This window comes from Petaurus breviceps, unplaced genomic scaffold, assembly GCF_028583685.1.
Source record: "Petaurus breviceps papuanus isolate PSGF00001 unplaced genomic scaffold, PetGlider_PUasm1.0 221, whole genome shotgun sequence".
NCBI lineage: Eukaryota > Metazoa > Chordata > Mammalia > Diprotodontia > Petauridae > Petaurus > Petaurus breviceps.
The window spans coordinates 4,073,477-4,094,391 of NW_027185877.1; the positions used below are offsets into that span (position 1 = coordinate 4,073,477).

A 20,915-nucleotide genomic window follows, 5' to 3' on the forward strand; every position below is an offset into this window, starting at 1 on the left:
TCGTGCAACAATGATGACAATCAACAGATGGCCTTCTCAACTTAGGTGGAGGACTACAATATCTCTGGACCACAATGGCCAGAAACTCAGTGGGAAGATGCAAAATGCTAACCTTTTAGAAGAATGGAAATGATGTCTATTCTCTTTGTTGGCTGGTTTGTGATGGGGTAGTAAGGTGCAAAACCAGAATCAAATAGAAATGTGATTTTTTAAACAAAATAAAATATAATTAAAAAATGGCTTTTAGTATTGTTTGCCTTTCTCCCATCTGTAATGATTACTACTACTACTACTACCACCACCACCATCACCACCACTACTACTACTACTGCTAATGCTACTGCTACAACTACTACTACAACACAATTTTATATAGAACCTACTATGTGCCAGGCATTGTTCTAAGTACTTCAAAATTATTAATTTATTTAATCTTCACAAAAACTCTGTGACATAGATACTATTATTATCCCAATTTTACAGATGAGGAAACTGAGGCAAACAGAGGTTAAAAGGTTTGCCCTGGGTCATTTGGTAGAGAATTAAATTATATTCAATTCAATTCCACAATTACTATGATGATGAAAAAGGTCTGTGATTTTCATCGTGGCTGAATTTTCTTTCACCTTTACCCTGGTACTTTACATAGTACTGGTACTTTGAGCACTTAAATATCTGTGTATCAGAGCACCTTGAGAGGCCACTGTGGGCAAGTGAATAGAAAGCTGGCTGATACTGAGAAGACTTGGGTTTAATTTCTACCTCTGAAAAATGTGCCAGCCTGAAGGGAGAGAGGGAATTTCCCGGCTGTATGCTGGATTTTCAGTGTAAACATTTGTACCTCAGAAAATGGCAGAGCCTACTGATCAGGGCTTGATTATCAAGACTTAAGGAAGTGACAGAGAAAGGGTTAAAAATACAAATTATACTAAAAAGTATGTTTTCCCTACTTTTTTCCCCCAGCACACTCCTGGAGTTTTCCTCACCTCTATAGAAGACAAGAACTGCACTTATGATTTCATTGGTTTAGGAGAATTTCTGGATTAAGAAACTCCTCTAATAACTTACTTCTGGATTAGGAAAACTTCTGCTCCTAGCTGGCAGAGTGGATAAAGCTCTGGGCTGGAAGCCAGGAAGACCTGAGTTCAAATTTGGCACTTACTAGCTGTGTGACCCTGGGCAAGTCATTTAACCTTGTTTTCTCAGTTACCTCATCTGTAAAATAAGCTAAAGAAGGAAATGACAAACCACCCCAGCAGTTTTGCCAAGAAAACCCCAGATGGGATCACAAAGAGTTGGACACAACTGAACAACAATGAAACAACACTCCAATGAAGGTTCTTCTATCATGCTGGCACCTTCTCTCCAGTGTTCAAGAAACCCCTGAGAAGTTAAGTAGTTTCCTAACAGTCACAAAGCAACAACAGAGGCAGAATTTGAACTCTGGTCTTCCTGACTTTGAGAGCAGCTGAAGCACAACTACCTCTTTCTTCACCCAGCATTACATATTATCACTGAAATCACGGATGCAGTCTGTGTCCCTGTGCCAGAAGAGCTGAGGATTGATCTAAATTGCTTAAGAACCATTCCTCTCCACCAGCCTAGAAAAACAAATGAAAAAGCCCAGCTGCAGAGATTTTCTGAAAGAATTCAAAAGGCAACCGGATTAGGTGGTTAATCATTGATTGTTTCACGCATACTATTATGCATGAAGAAAGCTATATTCCAGCCTTTGCTTCTTCCTATTCCTTCATACCAACCCAATGAAACAGCCACATTGAATGAAAAATAATTACCTTTTATTATCAATCTCTGTGCTTTCAAGATGCTTTTCATCAAATATGAGAGCATCTATTTAAGACATCTCTGGGCAGTAGGTAAGGCATATCAAAGTAAAAAACAATACACTTTCAGAAATACAGATTCTGGCATTATTGAGTTAAAAGACAAGATCTAGTCTATTTGCACAAGATGGGGCTAGTATCAAAATACAAGGGATGAGTGATGAGAAAATGTATGACATACTGAAACTTTAGGAAAAAACATTTTAAAGCCACCTACCACATTGTTCTATTCTTTATAAACAAGTGGACTCAGATATCTTTTTTCCAAGAGTCTAATTAACTCCTTGGTAGCAAATTAGGAAAGCAGGTTAGCTTTTTTGAACTCATAGGCTTTCACTGAAGGCACTGATATAGATAGGCATATTATATAGATATATAGGTGGTCTGCTGGTTTAGGCACAGGATAGAACTGGCTCAGCCTGTACAGAACTGAAGATGGAGTGAAATAGTAAATGAACTGAAAATTGGATGTCACCTTGGTTTTGAGACTGTCCAATTCTACCCTGGAATCCTGATTACCAAGAACTGCATCCTTTCAACCACCAAAGACTCCTATAGTCTACCATTTCAAGAGAAAAGAAATCTATATCTTTATCTTTGATAAGCAAAATTACTAGATATTTTCTGTGAAATCTTGGTTAATAAAATCTGACAAGAGATAAACCTGGGGTATGTGTCAGTTCTGGATCAGCAATGTGCTTTTTCTTCCTTCCAACAGTCCTTACTATCATTTGTGGTTTTTGTGATGAAGAAACTATGATTAAAGATTAGTAGCTGCATGACTAATTTTTTTTTAATTTAATCAAATACCAGCTCCATGCGTCAACCAATAATAGGGGGGATGAGAAACAAAGCAAAGGGTCTGGAAATGTTCAGTATAAACTACCAGCCTTTCGAAATTCTCCATGTTGGTAGCTTATGGGTTACATGGTCATATCCATGTAATAAGGGCAACTGAACTATTGACCCTTTCTGATACAAAACATATACAAAATATACCGTACTTCCCCCCCCCCCAATCCCCCCTTCCTGCCGACAAATGAAAGTGAAGATTCTAGCATTGGGGCATTGGGGATACTAGCACATTTGCCTTTATAAGTAACCATTGTGGGTAATAGGAATCACAGGATTATAGGGCCACAAGATAATAACTAGAAGAGACCTGTGGTACTATGAAGTCTAATCTTACTTTACAGAGGAGGCAATTGAGGCACAGAAAGGTTGTCTTGTTTGGGGTGCCCCAAATAATAAGTGCCTAGGAGTAGACATGAAACCCAACTCTTCCTCACTCAAAGTCCAGTGATCTCTCCACTAATCTAAAGAACCCAGAAAGTAAATAGTATCTAAAAAGGAAGCACTCTAACATAATGGACATACGGGGCTGGGAAGACCTGAGTTCAAACCTTGCCTAAATAAATTCTATAGGAAGATATATCCTCCTCTATAGGAGGTCTTTCCCAATCTCACTTAATTCTAGAGCCTTCCCTCTGTTTATTTTTTCCAATTTATATAGTTTTTAAAAAATACAGTTTTCATATTGTCTACCCCATTAAAATGTGACCTTCCTAAGAATTGGAATTCTTTTACCTTTCTTTGCAACCCTAGCAATGAGCACAGTGCCTGGAAAATAGCAGAGATTTAGTAAATGTTTACTGACTAACAGTAAATGTTTACTGACTGACTCTGACATACAATGGTTCTGACAAATTTGGAAAAAAGTCATTTAAGCACTTAGTACCCCCAGTACTGACCATAAACTACATCTAAGATGCCAATCATTATCAGTGGATGGAGCTTCCATACTGGGAATTTCTATGAAATCATCATGTCTAGACCAAAACTACAACAAAAATCAACTTTCTACCTTTAACTCTACCAGAGTCTGATTGTGAGATACAGCCTTGAAAGTGTTTGATTTAAAGTAATTTGACTATGTGCTTTTTTGTTTAACAGTGGCTAGCAAAGGAAAATTAATGAAAACCTTGGCTTTTAAATTCCACCAATATATGGTGATCTTAGGAAATTAAGACTCTGTGGGAGTGAACATAATTTACATGTGAAATGAGGGACACAAATTCTGTAAGATAGAAAGGTGTTTTTCTGAAAAAAAATGAAAGCATTAAACTTTTACAGAAAAAGGGAACATTAATATCTATTCCCAGTGCTGTCAACCCTACTAAGAGAGACCCTGAAACAGATCAATCCCAAAGATCATCCTTTTCTACCATTTATGGAAAGGAAAGAGGGAAAATTCAGAATGGGGGGGCCTTCTGTTTGAAGTGATTTATTTGAACATGTGAAGCCAAAACTTTTATTTGTATTTGGATGTTACTGTGTCTTTGGGGTCTGTTGTGCTCACAAGCACAACAAACAAGGCAAAGACATGCTGATGACAACTAGGTCCAGGGGAATTTCATTCTAAATTTGTGTCCCCTTGGAGCTTGATCCTTCATATGTGATGGTTTGGGTAAAACAGCCTCTTGGATACATTCCAAGTAAAATCCCATGTTTCTGTACATGGTTGAAGGGACAAATCGTAAAGAGGAGGTCAGAAGGTATCATTTGAACATCTGTTTGCAATTTTAAAACACAGGAAGAAAATGGACAACATTTACATAAACTCTCATTTAGAGGCAGATTGTTGTTGTTTTTTGGAGGGGAGGAGACAGGGCAATTGGGGTTAAATTGACTTGCCCAGGGTCACACAGCTATTCTGAGGTCGCATTTGAACTCAGGTCCTCCTGACTCCAGGGCTGGTGCTCTATTCACTGTGCAACCTAGCTGCCCCATTTTGTTCTTGAAGAGGACCAATGATATCAGAAGGGTCATGTCTTGACTTACAAGTGAACTGGATTTAAGTGAGTCAGAACTGGTGGAAAGAACATTGGACCTGGAGTCGAGAATCCTTGAGTTCAAATTCAGTCTGAGACGATTACTAGCTGTGTGATGCTGGACAAGTCACAATCTATTGGCCTCACTATCCTCAACTGTAAAATGGGGAGGATTATGGCACCTACCTTCTAGAGTTGTTGTGAGGATCAGATGAGATATGTGTAAAAAAGCATTTAGCACATAGTAGGCTCTATCTAAATGATTATTCTCTTTCTCTTCCCAGAGAACACTGAGATTTTGCTGAATGACATGTAAATAAAATTGAGTCAGGATTAAATTCTGCAACATGGGAAATTTTCAGGGGTCCTGCCTCCTGTGTTTAAATACATGTGAATCATCCATATAACACAAGTAGATATAAACATTTAAAAATTAGATTTATTTCAACAGTTATAGTTATTTGCTAAGAATGTTTGTCTTAACTTTACCATTGATCTTGTAGAGTAAGAGATTCAATTACAGAATCAAGGAATGTTAAAGTCAGAGATCATCCAGTCTAAGTCCCTTGTTTTATTGATGAGGACACATGTCCAAAAAGATGAAGTGACTTGTGCCAGGTCACACAGCTAATAAATGGTTGAGCTGGGGATTCCCAGAAGTAGGGCATGGCATGGCATGACAAGGTCGGGAATAATCAGTGAGTGCAGAGTGGATGGAATTTAGAGGGCATGAAATAAGGATGGTGATGATGATAGTAAGACCTAGAAGTTATACATCACTTTAAGATTTGCAAAATGTTGTCTCACCTTATCCTCACCCCAACTCTGGGAAGTCAGCATTCACCTTAAGACAAAGATTAAAAAACCAAACTAAACCTGAAGACAGTTGCTTATACCATTTTATAAGTTACTTGTCCACAGTCACAACTGTTTTTTATTTGTTTGAGGAACTGAGGCTACATTTGAATTCAGATCCTCCTGAATTCACATGAAACACTATCTGCTTCTTTGACTAGTTGTTTTGAAACAAAATAATTTGAAAAGAAGCTGACACATTAGGTGAGAGCCAGGTTGAGGAGGGTTTTAAATGCTGAGCTTAAGGAGTTTGTATTTCATTGGAATGGCAATATGGGGTCACAGATCTTTTTTAAATTTTTCATTAAAAAACCTAATTATTTAATGGGGGTGGTGGGGAGGAGACTCATAAAGTATCTGAGGCCAGATTTGAATTCAGTGCTTCCTGACTCCAGGTTCAATGTCTATCCATTGGGTTACTTAGCTGACTTTTGGGAAAGGAAGTGGTCTGCTTATATGGCAGGAGTTAGAAGAAGCTGCCTAAGGCACTGAGAGATTAAATGATTTGCCCATGGTCATATAGCTAGAGCCAGGTCCTTGAATTGTGGTGCCAATTCTGGCCCTCTATTTGCTATTGGGCCCAAGAAAATGGTAAACACAATATTTTCCCCTCTAAACTTCCTAACTAGGTGATTTCAGAATAATAGGAGCATCCATTTAGAACTGGAAAAATCCTTAGAGGCCATGAAGCCCAGTATTTCATTTTATAGATGAAGAAATTGGGCTCAAAGAGGTTTGTTACATGATTTGCTCAAGGTCATACTAATTAATATCTCAGAAGGGATATGAGCCCAGCTCTTCCTGACTTGAGTCACAATCCCACACTATAATATAAAAGGAAGCTGAAATTTTTAGGGAGGAAAGTACATGTAACTAACTTCTACCTTCCCCCTCCCCACCTTCAAAGATAATTCTGTCTAACTACATGTGGAAAGGAAAGAATTGCTTTAAAAATCATAGGTCTTAATTCTCAAAATCCAATCAGAAATCATGTATTCATATGTCCCTAATACATTTTTTATAAGTTTCAAATACATTTTTCATAAGTTCTAAAATGGAAAAACTCTGTCTTTCGGAAAATGTCTCCATTCTAAAAATATTATCCGGTATATGGGGCTTTCTACTGAATTACATACTGCACAACCTGAAAACACCTCAGGATGAATATGTGAAATTAGGTCATTTAGAAAAAACTATATAGAGTACAGCAGTAGTGAAAAGTACATCCACCCTAAAGGAAAGGACCAGTTCGTATGGATTTCATAAGGAATAAATTTGACTGTGTAAACGTGGCTGATTTTTTAAAGTACACCACATTTGTTGTTCGGGCTTGGCATCTCACTAAAAAAATGGTGCAATAATGAAACATGACAAGCCATTTCTGTAATATAAAGGAGGAGGAATGAGAAGAAAAGGAAAAGAAACAAATTGTACAGATCAGCTGGTCTGATAAAACAGCTGAACTGTACCATTGTGGCAAGCTGTCTTGTAGGGAATACGGATAAGATATGCTCACCTATTTGGAGATAGCTTCAGTGCTCCCCAGCAGGGTCCCTTTCATTTAAGAACAAGCATTATACCTTTGAAGGGAATTCTTGCCTGTCCTTTCAGAGGATAAAAAAGGGGAGAAAACCTAGACAAGGGGAAAAGCTATTTTCAGGATTCCTACAAATCTTTCACCAAGGCTTGCCTGTTCTCTCCATCAGAGACAGAAACATCACATGGGGTGATACATGAATATGGAGTAAAGTATTATAACCACTTTGCCGACTGTGGTATGGGGAGGGGGAAGGAGAGAAGAGGAAGTTGAAATTACCCAGATGAATGGTAATTGATCAAATCCACCAGGAATCTAATTCCAGGTGCTTGTCAGGTGTGCAAATGAGAGTGACAGCCGTTCTGGAACACTCGGAGAAATTGGAGGCCCTGGGAGCATTTCTAATCTGGCCTGCACCTCTCTGGCTTGATGATGAGGGAATTATACCTGAACACACTGGGCAGCTGCTGCTTATGACCTGTCTATTATTTGCACTGTTATGCTCAATGACTTTTTAAAAGCTATTTTAGGCCCAGATTTCTGGGCCTCATCCAACACTTTTACTCTTCACTGGTATATTGCTACTTGACTGGGCTTGGATAGTTAAGTAAAACGGGCCAGATGGCAGCTGTTTGGGACAGGAGCTGCTTACCTTGTGCCCTGAGAAGTGATGGGAGTAGGGGAGGGTAGGAAACAAATAAAAAACAAACAAAAAACATGAGTAAATTTTAAAAATACCTTAGATTAGGGGATGTTTTTCATGTATCTAGTTAGTTTAGCCACACTGAAATAAATCTAGGGAAAAGAAACATTCAATGAACCTTTGATGGAGCCAGGCTAAGATGATCTTGTAAAGACGAACATAAAAAAAAATCTGCACACAATGGCTGGATGAATTGGCACATTACTAGAACTAAGGGGCTTTTTGAATATTTCACTGCGAATATCTGTGTGCTCTTTCATGCACTGGCCTACCATGAGATTGACATTCACAAATGATCCATTTACATAAGAAAACGAATGCTGTGAGCTAATTGTCTACTGCTTAGAAAAGGGCATTTAGCTGTTTTAGGAGGAATCACATAGGTCAAAGATTTACAGATGGAAGGGAACTTGGAAGGCACTGGGTCCAACTTGCTCATTTGGCAATAGAGGGAACTGTTAGGGGTTAAGGCAGACACATTGACTTGTTCAGGGTCAGACAGACAAATGACAGATCTTGGTTTTGAACCCAAATTTGGACCTGACTTCAAATTATTTTGCACTTTCCGGTGTACTAGGCTGCCTCTGGAAGGGCCTGATATTTTTGTTCAGTGGTGTGAAAAAGTTCACTGCAAGCTAAAGTGAACTCTAATTTGTTTCTTGGTTTTACTACCATGGTATGGTGAGTGTTGAGTTGGAATCCTGACTCAGAGTCTTATTAGCTGTGTCACTGGGCAAGTCATGTAAGCTCTGTCTGCCTCAGTTTCCTCACCTGTAAAATTCAGATACGAGGCAGCAAGGTGGTGCAGTGTATAGAGGGCTGGACCTGGAGTCAGGAAGACTCTTCTTCCCGAATTCAATTCTGGCCTAAGACATTGACTAACTATGTGATCCTGGTCAAGTCACTTAATCCTGTTTGCCTCAGTTTACTCATCTGTAAAGTGAGCTTGAGAAGGGAATGGCAAACCACTCCAGTATCTTTGCCAAGAAAATCCCAAATGGGGGTCACGAAGAATTGGACATGAATGAACAACAATGCAATTTGGATAATAATAGCACTGCCTTCCAGGGTTGAGATACATGAATTTGTATGTGTAAAGTACTGTGCAAATCTTAAAAATTAATTCTTCTCTTTCTCTTCCTTCTCTTCTTCCTTCCCCTGCCCCCCTCTTCCTTCCCCTTCTTATCATTATTAATACTAATATAGAGTGTTATGCTTGCAGTTAAGGAAGACCTGGGTTTGAATTCCACCTAGCATACTTTTCAGAACCTGGACATGTCATTTAATATCATATTTAATATCAAATTATCTGTTAAACATAGACAGTAATAGTACTTGACTTACAAAATTGTTATGATCAAGTGAGATAATCAAAGTGAAATACTTAAAATGGATTGTCAGCTTTTCTTAATAATAATTATTAATTTATTAGTGTTCTTTATTGTTTATATTTATCATTGTTAGCTATCCCATCTGTCTTATATTTATTCGCTTTCCTATCTTATCTCCTCAACTAGATAGCAAATTTCTATAGAGCAGAGATCACAGGACCATAGGTTCTAGAGTTGGAAGGTGCCTTAGAGATCATCTTTTCCAAACCCCTTATTTTAAAGGAAAACATTTGCCCAATGTCATACAGGCAGGATTTAAAACTGGACCCTCTGAATGCAAACCCAGTGCTCCTTGCCACTGTACCAAGCTATGCCAAGATGGGCCAGAGAGGGTTCTGTTGGAACATTTAAAAAAAAGTCATTTGGATCTGGGATGATTTTAGATATCTGAGCAATATAGAAAGAGTAGGGGCAGTGTTAATATATAGAACAATATGTGTCCTTTCTCTCTTTACTTTCATATATGGAAAGTAAGCATTCATGGAGGCTGGCTCTCCTTCCACAACAATTAACTACAAAGGAAATGTCCATAGCAACATCCTCATTTGCTTTTATTCTTTGGTTGGACAGGTCTGTTTGCTCAGTTAGGCGGGGCCCTTTTCCCCTTAATTCATATGGAACACAAAGGTAAGCCATACTCATTGAAAATGCAATTAAAAAAAAGAAAATGCAATAAAAATAGAGAACGACTTTATTGCTAGAACAGAATTCTCCCACTATCTGTTTGTTAGGGTTAACTTGTCTTTCAGTTATGGGATTGGTTTTACAAACAGCACCACTTTACAATCCACCATATCACTATTTTGAAACTGTAATACAGCTAGGTCCCAATTAGTACAAATAATGAATTCCCCTGAAATGGAATTTACATGAAAGTTATAAATATATAAAATATGGCAATTGATTCCAGCCCAATGGAAATGTGGAGTACAAATTCAAATAAAGTGACCACTTCAGTGACTTTATTATTTGTATTTATTGGTACCTGGCTGTACTTTGAAAATCTGAGATTTGATCAATGTGAGAACTGCCTCCATTAAGTCAGGTTTCAATTCAATTCAATTCAACAAATGTTAATTAAAAATCTATGAAGTGTAAGTACCTAGAAATATAACAACAACAATAACAAACAAAGCTTCACAAATAAACCCCAAAGCTCATACCTCAGGGACTTATTTCTATTACATAAAAACTATACATAGCTAAGCAAATTCAAGAAAAAAATCTCTCTGGCTAAGTAGACAGTCTTTATCTATTGCTTTGATTGAAAAATTAGTCATCCCTCATCAACCTAGTGATGAGGCATTGTGTTATAATGGGGAAGAAAGTGGATTTAGAGCCAGAGTAACTGGGTTTGAATCCTTTTCTCTGGTCCTCTATTTGTGTGAATTTGGGACAGTCACTTAACCTCTGTGAGCTGCAGTTTCCTCTTCCATAAAATGAGGGGGGCTGGACTGGTTGACCTCTCAGGTCCCTTTCAGTTCTGCCCCAAAATGTGAATTTAGCTGACTTAACCCTTGGACAATCAGCTATCAGATCTTATTCAAAGTCTTTCTGGCTAGGAAACCTGCCAAAGTTTGTCCTCTATTGGCACATGTGTGATGTTTAAAAACGCAGGGTTACCACCTCATCACAATGAGGCTCTTTATGAGTAAGGGTAGCTCCAAATGAAGAAGTTACTCTGTATTGGAAAGTTGACAGGAAAACTGAAATGATATTTGCCGAGGGTCACTCAACAGTACATCATAATGAGACTTGAAGCCCAGGGTCTTTTTGACTCTAAGGCCAGTTTTGTATTCGTTTTGCCATGCTGCTCATTCTGTCTATCTGTCTGTCCGTCCATCTGTCTATCTTATCTATCTACCTGTTTGTATCTATATTATCTAACAAGTTGCTTTTATTTATTTACATATCTACCTACCTACTTAGATATAATTAATATTAGAACTGAGAGCTGGTGTCAGGATGATGGACTTGTGATCTAATAACTCTTGACTGACCCAGTTTCCATGAAATATGAAGATCCAAATTGGTATAATGAGGTAACTCATTAAAGTGAGGAATATCCAGTTTTCTTTTCAGATGAAATGGAGAAATCGAATTAATTTGGAACACATAATCAATCCTGTAGTGTCCATATTTAATACCATTTAGCCAAAAGCCAGATCATATCAAACTAGGGCATGGCCAGAGGAGAGCAAGCACAATTGAGAAAGGGCTTGAGTTCATGCCACGTCGGGCCTGGTTGAAGGAATTGGGCATGTTCAGTTAAGAGAAGAAAAGCATGGAATGGTGATGGGAAGAATGTAATGGTTGTATATGAAAGAAATTATACTTGTTCTATTTGGCCCTCCAGGGTAGAGGTAAGAACAATGGTTAAGAGGGCATCAAATTTCCTCATCTGTAAAAGGAAAAGACTGAACCCTTTGACATCATTACAGGCTCTATGTCTATGGCTCTGTGATTTGTCTCTAGAAGATTTTTCCAGGAGATGAAGAATCTCTTTTCTATCAATTCATATTGGTTGGCTACCCAAAAATCTGTCAGGGTCACCCAGCATCCCTATGAAAAATTATAGCAATGGTTTTCAGTTATTATACTTTCTCTAATACTGTCACTAGCTCTGTGACTTTGAACAAGCTGCTTAACCTCTCTGAGTCTCATTTCAAAGATAAGGATCTTTGAAATATGGATCTTGCTACGGTGTTCTCTTTCAGGGTTACTGTGATTATAAGCAATTTTTGAAAACCATACAGAACTACATAAATATGAGATATCATTATTATTTATTCATTATATACCACTATGTATTTATACTGCACTATTAATATAATTAATAAACAATAATATCCATTAACATTTAATTTTCATTTGTTAGGGAGACATATCTAACTTAAAATGAATTAATTTAATTTAATTCCAAATATCACCTAGAAAATTTAATACATATTAAATGCTTATTATTACAATCCTTATTTTGCTCAAATATTTCTCCTAACTATTATCAGAGTAATTTGAGTTTGAGTACCCAATTCATTTAGAAGATGGTTGTGCTTAAGTTTCCTCATGAGCCTGAAAAAATTACTAAATGTGAGTTTTGGTTGTTAATATTATTGTGGTTTAGGTTATTGGTACTGACAGATCAGATTAGGGTGTTTTCCAGATTACCATAGTTCCAGCTAGGTGTATATATGTGTATATACACACATGTATAGGTGTATTATGCATCTATGTATATATTTACACAAATGATACATACATGCACATATAATGTGTGTATATATGCATATCTATACATATCTGTCTTTTTTCTGTGCATTAGGGATATAAAGAAGCACTATTCAGAGGAAAATAATCCTTTTGAGTATCTAGTGGCTTTGTATTAGCCATAATCTTAGATTCAATATATCATTTTCCATGCATTCATAAAGATAACTACAATGTTGAACTTTTGAGAAGGTGTCTATGGAGAAAGCACAGCAAAGAGATTAGAATCCAGGACTTTTGAATTCAAGTTCAGTGTTTTTCCCACTATCCATAGGGATGTTGTAAGAAGCAATTTATCCTAATGATTTCTAACATCACCCTCCTTAATACTCACTTATAGCCTTAATGATTCAGTAGAGAGTTTTTCTTCAGACAAGTGGTGGCAAAAAAATGTTCCCTGAAAAACTTCTGGTTTTTTTTCATAACTTCTCTTATTAACAACAACAAAACAACAACAAATCTGAGCTTCCAGGCATTCCAAATAGCATCAGCAGCTACCAGGTATTTGCCCTAGCAGACAGAAGACAACTCAAGCCAGACAACCTCTAACAAGGACACGATTACAGCTTGCCACTGCCAGCCAGCTGACAGGCCTGGTTTTATCCAGGGAATGAATCCAGGCAATAAATTTCTGATTGTGTGAATGCTGTCTCATCTGTGCCCAAGTACTCAATCAATAGCAATTATTGAGTAACTACCTCCCTTACCAAAGAACACTCCACTACATTCTGTGGTAATATATAATTAAGCAATAGTACAATCACATTTATCTGGCATCCAGTTATCCAAATCCAGGCACAAAATTCTCTTCACTACTACCCCCATCCTTTGGTGATGTAAATCAGCTTGCATGAGTGATGGTCTCTATCTTGTATTAGGACAAAATGTTTGTTACCTTGAAATTCTACGCAGTAGGAAAATAGGCTGGTCTTGGACACCTTGATGCTACAGAGAGCAAATTTTCCTAACATAAAAAACATGCTCTTTATAAAAAGTAACAATTAAAAGTGTTCCTTCCTCCAGTCTTATACCTCACTTGTTGGGTCTAAACTTGCCCATCCCACAATGAGAACATAGCTATTTTACTTGTAATAAGTTAAAGTACAGAATTACATTGAGTATCCCATGAACCTGATCTAGACTCATGGGTTACTGAACAAGAAATCTCATAGTTGACAGTAGTTCTGTCTACAGTCTTGATCATAAAAATCTGAATCCACAGCCAGTAATGCAATTGAACAAGTGGGATCATTTCACTTTATAGTCAGTAAAACTTTAACCAGCCTTTAGAGGGAAAACATTTTAATTTTGAACTAAAAATAAACTTCAGTGTGCATTTTCTTCCTTCATGAAAATGAGTGCTTGTCAATGTAAATGGAAAGTACCATAAAGCCAAATGGAACTATATTATGTAATGACTAAGACTGATCCCAGAGAAGAGTTGAGAACATTCACTTCCTTCCCTTCATTAATGAGATGTGGAATCCTGGATATATCATATTGCCCATATTGTCAGATCATATAAACTGGTTGGATGATGATTTTGCCCAACTATATTTTTCCCTTTTTCTTTTAAAATCTTTGCTATAATGAAAGGCTCCCTAAGCAGATGGGGGAGGGCTGTTATCAGAAGCAAAGAGAGATAAAAACAACAAGCATCATTTTTTTTAAAAGTTCAGGCTTGCGGAAGTGAAAGTCACTAACTCCTCCCCATTTCCCCCTAAAGAATCAAATGTAGGACGTTTGCATTTTAGTCTCACAACTATACAGGCAAACAGCAATTCATGTGTAAAGCCACAAACCCAGATTTTCACCCTGGGTGTTTTGTTGGACCTGACACTTCAGGAAGGCAGCCAGAAAAGTGGCTGCAGAAAGTGATTATAATTTTGGCCCTCACTGTGAGTCACTAAGGGCACAAACATTCAAGGAAGGCACTGTAATTTATGGGTTGTGATAACTTGCCTTGTTATCAGAGTTTTACAACTAACTTTGTGCCCAGCAATTAGGCTCAGCAGGTAAGAAGTACTTTACAGATCTGCCAAAATCAACAACAACAAAGAAACTCCTTTTTCAGGGATTAAGTGACCCAAGGGCAGAAAAAAAAAAACATGAATAGAGACTATGCATGATCACCTGGAAAAAGATGGAAGGTAAGAGACTACAAATACATTTATGGGTTAGATCAGGGATTTTTAAACTTGGGAATCAGAGATAGATTTTAGACAGTCTGATTTCAGATGGGAAAAAGTTTACATCTTTATTTTCACTAAACTCCAGTTGAAATTTAGCATTCCTTTCTACTATAAACATAGACAAAACAACATTCTTCTGAGAAGGGGACCACAATGGGCTTTATTAGACTAGTAAGGTGGTCCAAGACACAAAAAAGTGTAAAGAACCATGGGGTAAGAGAAATGTGCTGCCAGGGAGGAAGGAAAATAGAGGACGGGAAGAAAGACTATAATCGAAGCATTTAGTGATGGTTCCAATTCTACTACCACGTTTCCCCGATAATAAGACCTATCCCGAAAATAAGCCCTCCCCTTACTGTGTAAGATTCCTCTAAAATAAGGCCTCCCCCGAAAATAAACCCTATTGAGATTGCTACTGTAGTGAAGGTGATCCCCTGCGCTACATGCTACATTACGGTACCCTCTGTATGCACCTTTCCCCCCCCGCCGTGAAACGCACGCCCGAGCTGCATCCAATCAGAGCTGCAGCAGTGAGTGCATCATCCTGTTCTTCCCCAGTGATTTGCTTATTGAATAAAGGTATATTTTTTTGTTCACATTTACCTGTTTATTAAAATTGCTGTCAATGTTCATTAAAATAAGCCCTCCCCTGAAAATAAGCCCTCTGGTGTTTTTCTGTCCAAAAAAAATAATAAGAAGAAAGTGTCTTATTATCGGGGAAACACGGTAGAGAAAGCCCTAAATCGACAGCTCAACTGGGCCCCCAACAGATGATAGGAACCACTTTTAAACTTAGACAAATGATGCTGTGGTAGTCTAACCCTGTGTGTGTATGTTTCAGAAGTTTGTTGAAACTAACACACTGTGATTCATTATTCATGTTTGACATGAAAATATTTTTAGAGATATGTATATAAACATTCTGGTCACTCGAGTTTTAATATACCTGTTTATATCATGTATTATATGTGCATACAAATATTATATAGTGTATGTATGTGTGTATACAGATATGAAGATATATCTATATCTATCTATCTACCCACAATTACATTTCTAAAGCAACATAATATGATTTGAGATCTAATTGTTCCTAGTTCTTTTTTTTTTTTGGCAGGGCAATTTGGGGTTAAGTGACTTGCCCAAGGTCATACAGCTAGTTTTTGTGTGAAGTGTCTGAGGCCGGATTTGAACTCAGGTCCTCCTGACTCCAGGGCTGGTGCTCTACTCACTGTGCCACCTAGCCACCCTGAGATCTAATTGTTAACTTCAGAAATGCTGGGTTCAAAGCTATCCCATAGGGGCAGCCAGGTGGCTCAGCGAGTAAGAGCACCGGCTCCAGTGTTGGGATGACCTGGGGATCAAATCCAGGCTCAGATACTTAGCACCACACCCAGAAATAACTGGCCATGTGACTTGAGCAAGTTACTTAACCCTGATTGCTTTAAAAATATATATATTAAAAAAAGCTATCCCACAATTGAATCAAATTAAAATGATATTATTATAGTTATTTAAAATTTGAGACAAAAATGATGAGTAATTTTTAAAAGAAATAAAAAAATAAGACCTCTGATCTCAAAGGATGGAACTGGAAGGGCCCTTAGAAGTCTCTGGTTCAATTTCCTCATTTTATTGTACCTGGCAGGTTTGGTGGTATAGTGGTTATAACACTGGACTTGGAGTAAGGAAGATCAGAGTTCAAATTTTGCTTCAGACATTGTGTGTCCTTGGTCAAATCACTTACCCACTTTCAATTTCAATGTTCCCATTTGTAAAATGGGGATAATGACAGCACCTACCTCCATGAACAGTTATGAGGAACAAAAAAGATAACGTGCAAAACTCTTTACGCACCTTAAGGCACACTGCTGCTGATGTTGTCACCGCCAGGAAAATCAGAACTCAGTGATCTATCCAATTTCACATAGACAGTCAGTGACAGAGCAAAGATTTCAACAGGAATTGGTGCTCTCTACCAAGTCTAATTCAATGCAGGAAGCTGGAGACATCATATAACAGTACTTCATGCCCAAATTAAAATTTTCTTGATGTGGAATGATGGAAGGGCAAAGGGAACTGATGTTTTTCAAGGCTCAGCAATGAAATAGACCAGATAAAGCACAGAGTCCCTCTCCAGAGCAGTCAATTAATAAATGGCTGTTCCATTGCTGAGCTGAAAGTAAAAGCTCCCTTATTAGTAGAGAGGAGGATCTAGCTGCAGAATGACAGAATTTCTTTTAAAAATTTTATTTTTAATTTATGGAATAAAATAAGCATTTTCATAACAAAGTATAATAAAAAGATGATTGCATATGAAACTGCAAATCTGTAAAGTACAACTTGCTATTCCTTTTAAATATATAATAAAATTATAATGTAAGTTCTTTTGTTTCTCCCCCCCTCAGCCCTAGAGATGGCTACCATTAGACACAAACAGGGGTGTGTCTATATATGTATATGTATGTGTATATATCCATACACACATATACACACATAATCATTCTATATATACTTCTATTTATTAGCTCTTTCTCTGGATGCAGATAGTGCCTTTCTTAAAATGTCCTTTATAGCTAATTAGGGCACATTTATAATAGTGATTTATGTGTCTTATAACCACAGAATTTAATGCAGGAAAGATTTACATTGATAGACTAGGTTATCTCAAACCATCGTCTTCATTTTATGCATGAAAAGCTATTGTTCAGTTAGTAATCAATTAGAGTAGTTAGTGTACTAATGTAAAGGTGGGGCTGATTGACATTTATTCCATCAAATCACCTCACCTATTTAATGCAAATGATGAGCTACTCAACCAATTTGTCAATCATAGGCTTTAGACCTACGTGCAAAAAAGTCCTTAAATTGGATGAAAAATCACATGAAAAGCATGGCCAGATAAGCTGAGACAACTTGTGGTAATGCCTTTTTTGGGGGGAGGGAGGATGTTTTATAATTTCTGACTGTACCATTCTAGTAAATAGAAATTCCAAAAGCTGGCTGACCAAAATCATTCCCAAATAATCTTCCAAGGGAAGCCCTCCAGGGAGCGCTATAGATCATGGAATTAGACAATCATTCCTGACTCCTTAGGGACACCTATGGGAATCTGAGTGGGAGAAATTGTATTGCTCCAGAATTCAGGATTTATCTGGGAAAGTAGAAGTTGGAATAAGCATCTTTAGAACTTACATGGGCTATACCAAAAAAGTATTTATAATGAGAGACAGATGGAGGCAGTGGGGGGGGGGCATATTTGAAAGTTTACCTCTTATACATACTAGCTGCATGACTTTAAGTCATGTAATCTTTCTGAGCCTGAGTTTTCTCATCTGTGAAATGGGGATAATAATACCTTCCTTACTACCTAAAAAGTTGTTGCAAATAACTTTTAAACTCTAAAGTCTTAATTATTTTATAACTAGATATTTGAAGTTCTTCAAACATTATTTAATATTATAAGTTGCCATTAATATTCTTATAATCAGTGATTGATATTCAGTTCAATAATTTAGATGATTAAAAAAGAAACAGTCACGGCGCAGTGCAAAGAGAGAAATGCTCTCAAGCAAATTGCATATATTCTAACCCATATGGCTCTGGGGTAAATCAGTTAACTTCTCTGTGCAACTCTCTAAGACTGTAAGTTAAAAAGCTGATGTCAGTCTGTGTTGGTGGAGGACATTTCCTCCCTGGGAGTTCCCTGCACAGAAAAATCCACAGAGGTTCTGCCTTCAAAAACTGTTAACAAGGTCTTCTTTTTATAGACAAAATGGCATTAGGCTAGAATGTTGTTATGGCAATATAGCCTCACTGTCTGTTACTTATGCCTCAGATTAGCCTTCAGACAAGACTTGCACACCTAAACCCTAGGCATCACCATTCACCTGGATGCAGTTATTGAATATGTGAGCCTTAAACAAAGGAGGTATTGAAGCTCAAACACAATAAAGTTCTCTAGGGGTGATGTGACATTTCCAAAAATACTGAGATAGCAAACATCACAGGGTATGTGTAGCAATTTTCCACTTTTAAGCTTCAGCAAATTGGGACACACTTTTTACAACCTTTTTTGTTCAGTTGTGTCCCACTCTTCATGATGCCATTTGGGGGTTCCTTGGCAAAGATACTGGAGTGGTTTGCCACTTCCTTCTTTGGCTCATTTTACAGATGAGGCAAACTGAGGCAAACAGGGTAAAGTGACTTGCCAAGAGTCATACGGCTGGTAAGTATCTGAGGTTGGATTTGAATTCATGCATATGAGTCTTCCTGACTCTAGGCCTGTCATTCTATCTATTGCCCCTATAGCTAACTAAAGGATAATTGCTCTGCTAAGCCAGTCAATTACTCCTCCATGATGCTAGAACCATTACCTCTCTCTTCTCCACAACCCCAGGTCATGCTACCACCCATTATCTTCAATAATTATTCATTTCTCATTATCTGGATCCCTCCTACACCCACTGAAAGTTCCTTCCCCTCTGAGATTATCTTCCATCTACTCTGCATATATCTTGTATGAACCTAACATTTACAAGTTATTTACACTCATGAAAATATGAGCATTTGAGGGTAGAGATTATTTTTGTCATTTTTTGAACCCTCAATGCTTAGCACAGTGCCTGGCACATAATAACCACTTAATGAATGCCTGTTGACTCTTTTCCACATGGAAAGGGGTATTAGCCCCATTCCCAACATTACTATAAAAGATTTCACTGAATTTCCAAAAGCTCTGATCATTTTTATGTCGTTAGTAATGAAAATTTCTAAAAGGTTGCTTATTCAAGCAATTTTTTAATCAGTAGTTGCCACCAATGGAGTTTTAACTAGTGAGACATTCAATCTTAATGGCTCAGCCATTCTAAAAATGTTAACCGTGGGAACGGGGTCTGTATATATTTTGACTATATTTATTTGAGTGCATCAAAAATTATACCATGAATGGTTTGCTTACTGTATAAATTTCTATCATGGGAGCAAATAGAATCCCACAAACATTATTTATGAAAATTTCAAAAAAAATATTTTATGCAAGATGCTGCATACAACATGAGCCAATATTTACTATCCCACATGTACTTATTAAGTGGTACAAGACAAAACAAAACACCATAAAGCTACTAATCAGTGGATGGCATTATTACAAAAGGAAACGTGTTGAAAAGACAAGATATTTGTCTCTAAAAACTCCCAGTGTTCTAGAGAAATACTCTAACATGGTTCCTTCAAGCACAGCGTAGGAGAAATCAATGAAGAACTAAGCTTTTGGCAAACATCTACTTTGTGTCAGGTGCTTCAGTAGGTGCTAGGGATGCACATTGCCCTGAAAAATCAGGAAACCTGGATTCCAGTCATTGCTTGGCCATTACTTAGCCATCTGACCTTGTGCATGACACTTCATTTTTGGTCTAGGTTTCCTCACGTATCAAATCAGGGTTTTGGACTGATGATCTCTATCCACCCCCTCTTCCAGCATTACCATGCTGTGATTTTAATCCAAATCCCAGGAGCAGGCTGTGTAACACTAATAAAAGTACTAAAGGAATTCGATTTCCTTAATAGCTCAAACCCATCTGGGAACAACTCATTCAGATTGGCGCACTTCAGTAGTGTCAAATGCTTATCCAAATATTCCAAATTTATTCATTCTTTCATTCACTCACTCATTTCATTAGAAATCGTGGGAACTTGAGAAATAAGAAAAGCATCTCCAATGGAAGGTTTATTTCTGGAAGAGATATGAGGAAAGTGTGGGCTAAGGCTGTATTAGATGGATGGTCCTCTATTTTTGAAGAATATAAGCAATATATCTGTCAAAAGATTCTGGTTCCTAGCCTATTTATTGAAAGCTTAGTAGTAGTTTATAGTTCACTCTAAGAGATACTAAAAATGTATATTCTATTATGGTTCTTTGTGTTTACATTCTTAAATATCATTCTGATCCTATTACTCTCCTGCTTAGAAACCTATACAAGGTTTCTAAAAAAACCTCCACAGATTGTCTCTTGTCAAAAATCAATAGCTTCAGCTGATGCCATCAACCAGGTTAGCTTGCTTTCTCTTCCCTACAAATGGCTGGCTTCTGCTTCTGAGCATGGAGATGTTTAGACTAAGAGAGATGGATAGAGAGAGATAGGTATATAGTTATGCAGGTAGACAGAAATATAGAGAAGTAGGCAAGTAGATAGAAGATAGATATAGTTAGATAATATTATATACATGTAGATGTTTAATGCTATTTTATGTATACATCTTGATATAAAATGGTATATATACAATACCATATGTA

General features: G+C 37.4%; 1 protein-coding gene and 1 long non-coding RNA gene across 5 annotated transcripts in view; one reads left to right on the forward strand and one right to left on the reverse strand.

Annotated features, from left to right (window-relative positions):
• Positions 1-2,507, forward strand: part of LOC138166376 (uncharacterized) — a 29,918-nt gene extending 27,411 nt beyond the window's left edge. Inside the window, exon 2 of the long non-coding RNA XR_011169583.1 lies at positions 964-2,507. This is a non-coding gene — a long non-coding RNA (uncharacterized lncRNA). The remainder of the gene's footprint in view (positions 1-963) is intronic.
• Positions 1-20,915, reverse strand: part of SYT1 (synaptotagmin 1) — a 766,356-nt gene that overhangs the window by 331,281 nt on the left and 414,160 nt on the right. The window lies entirely within an intron of this gene.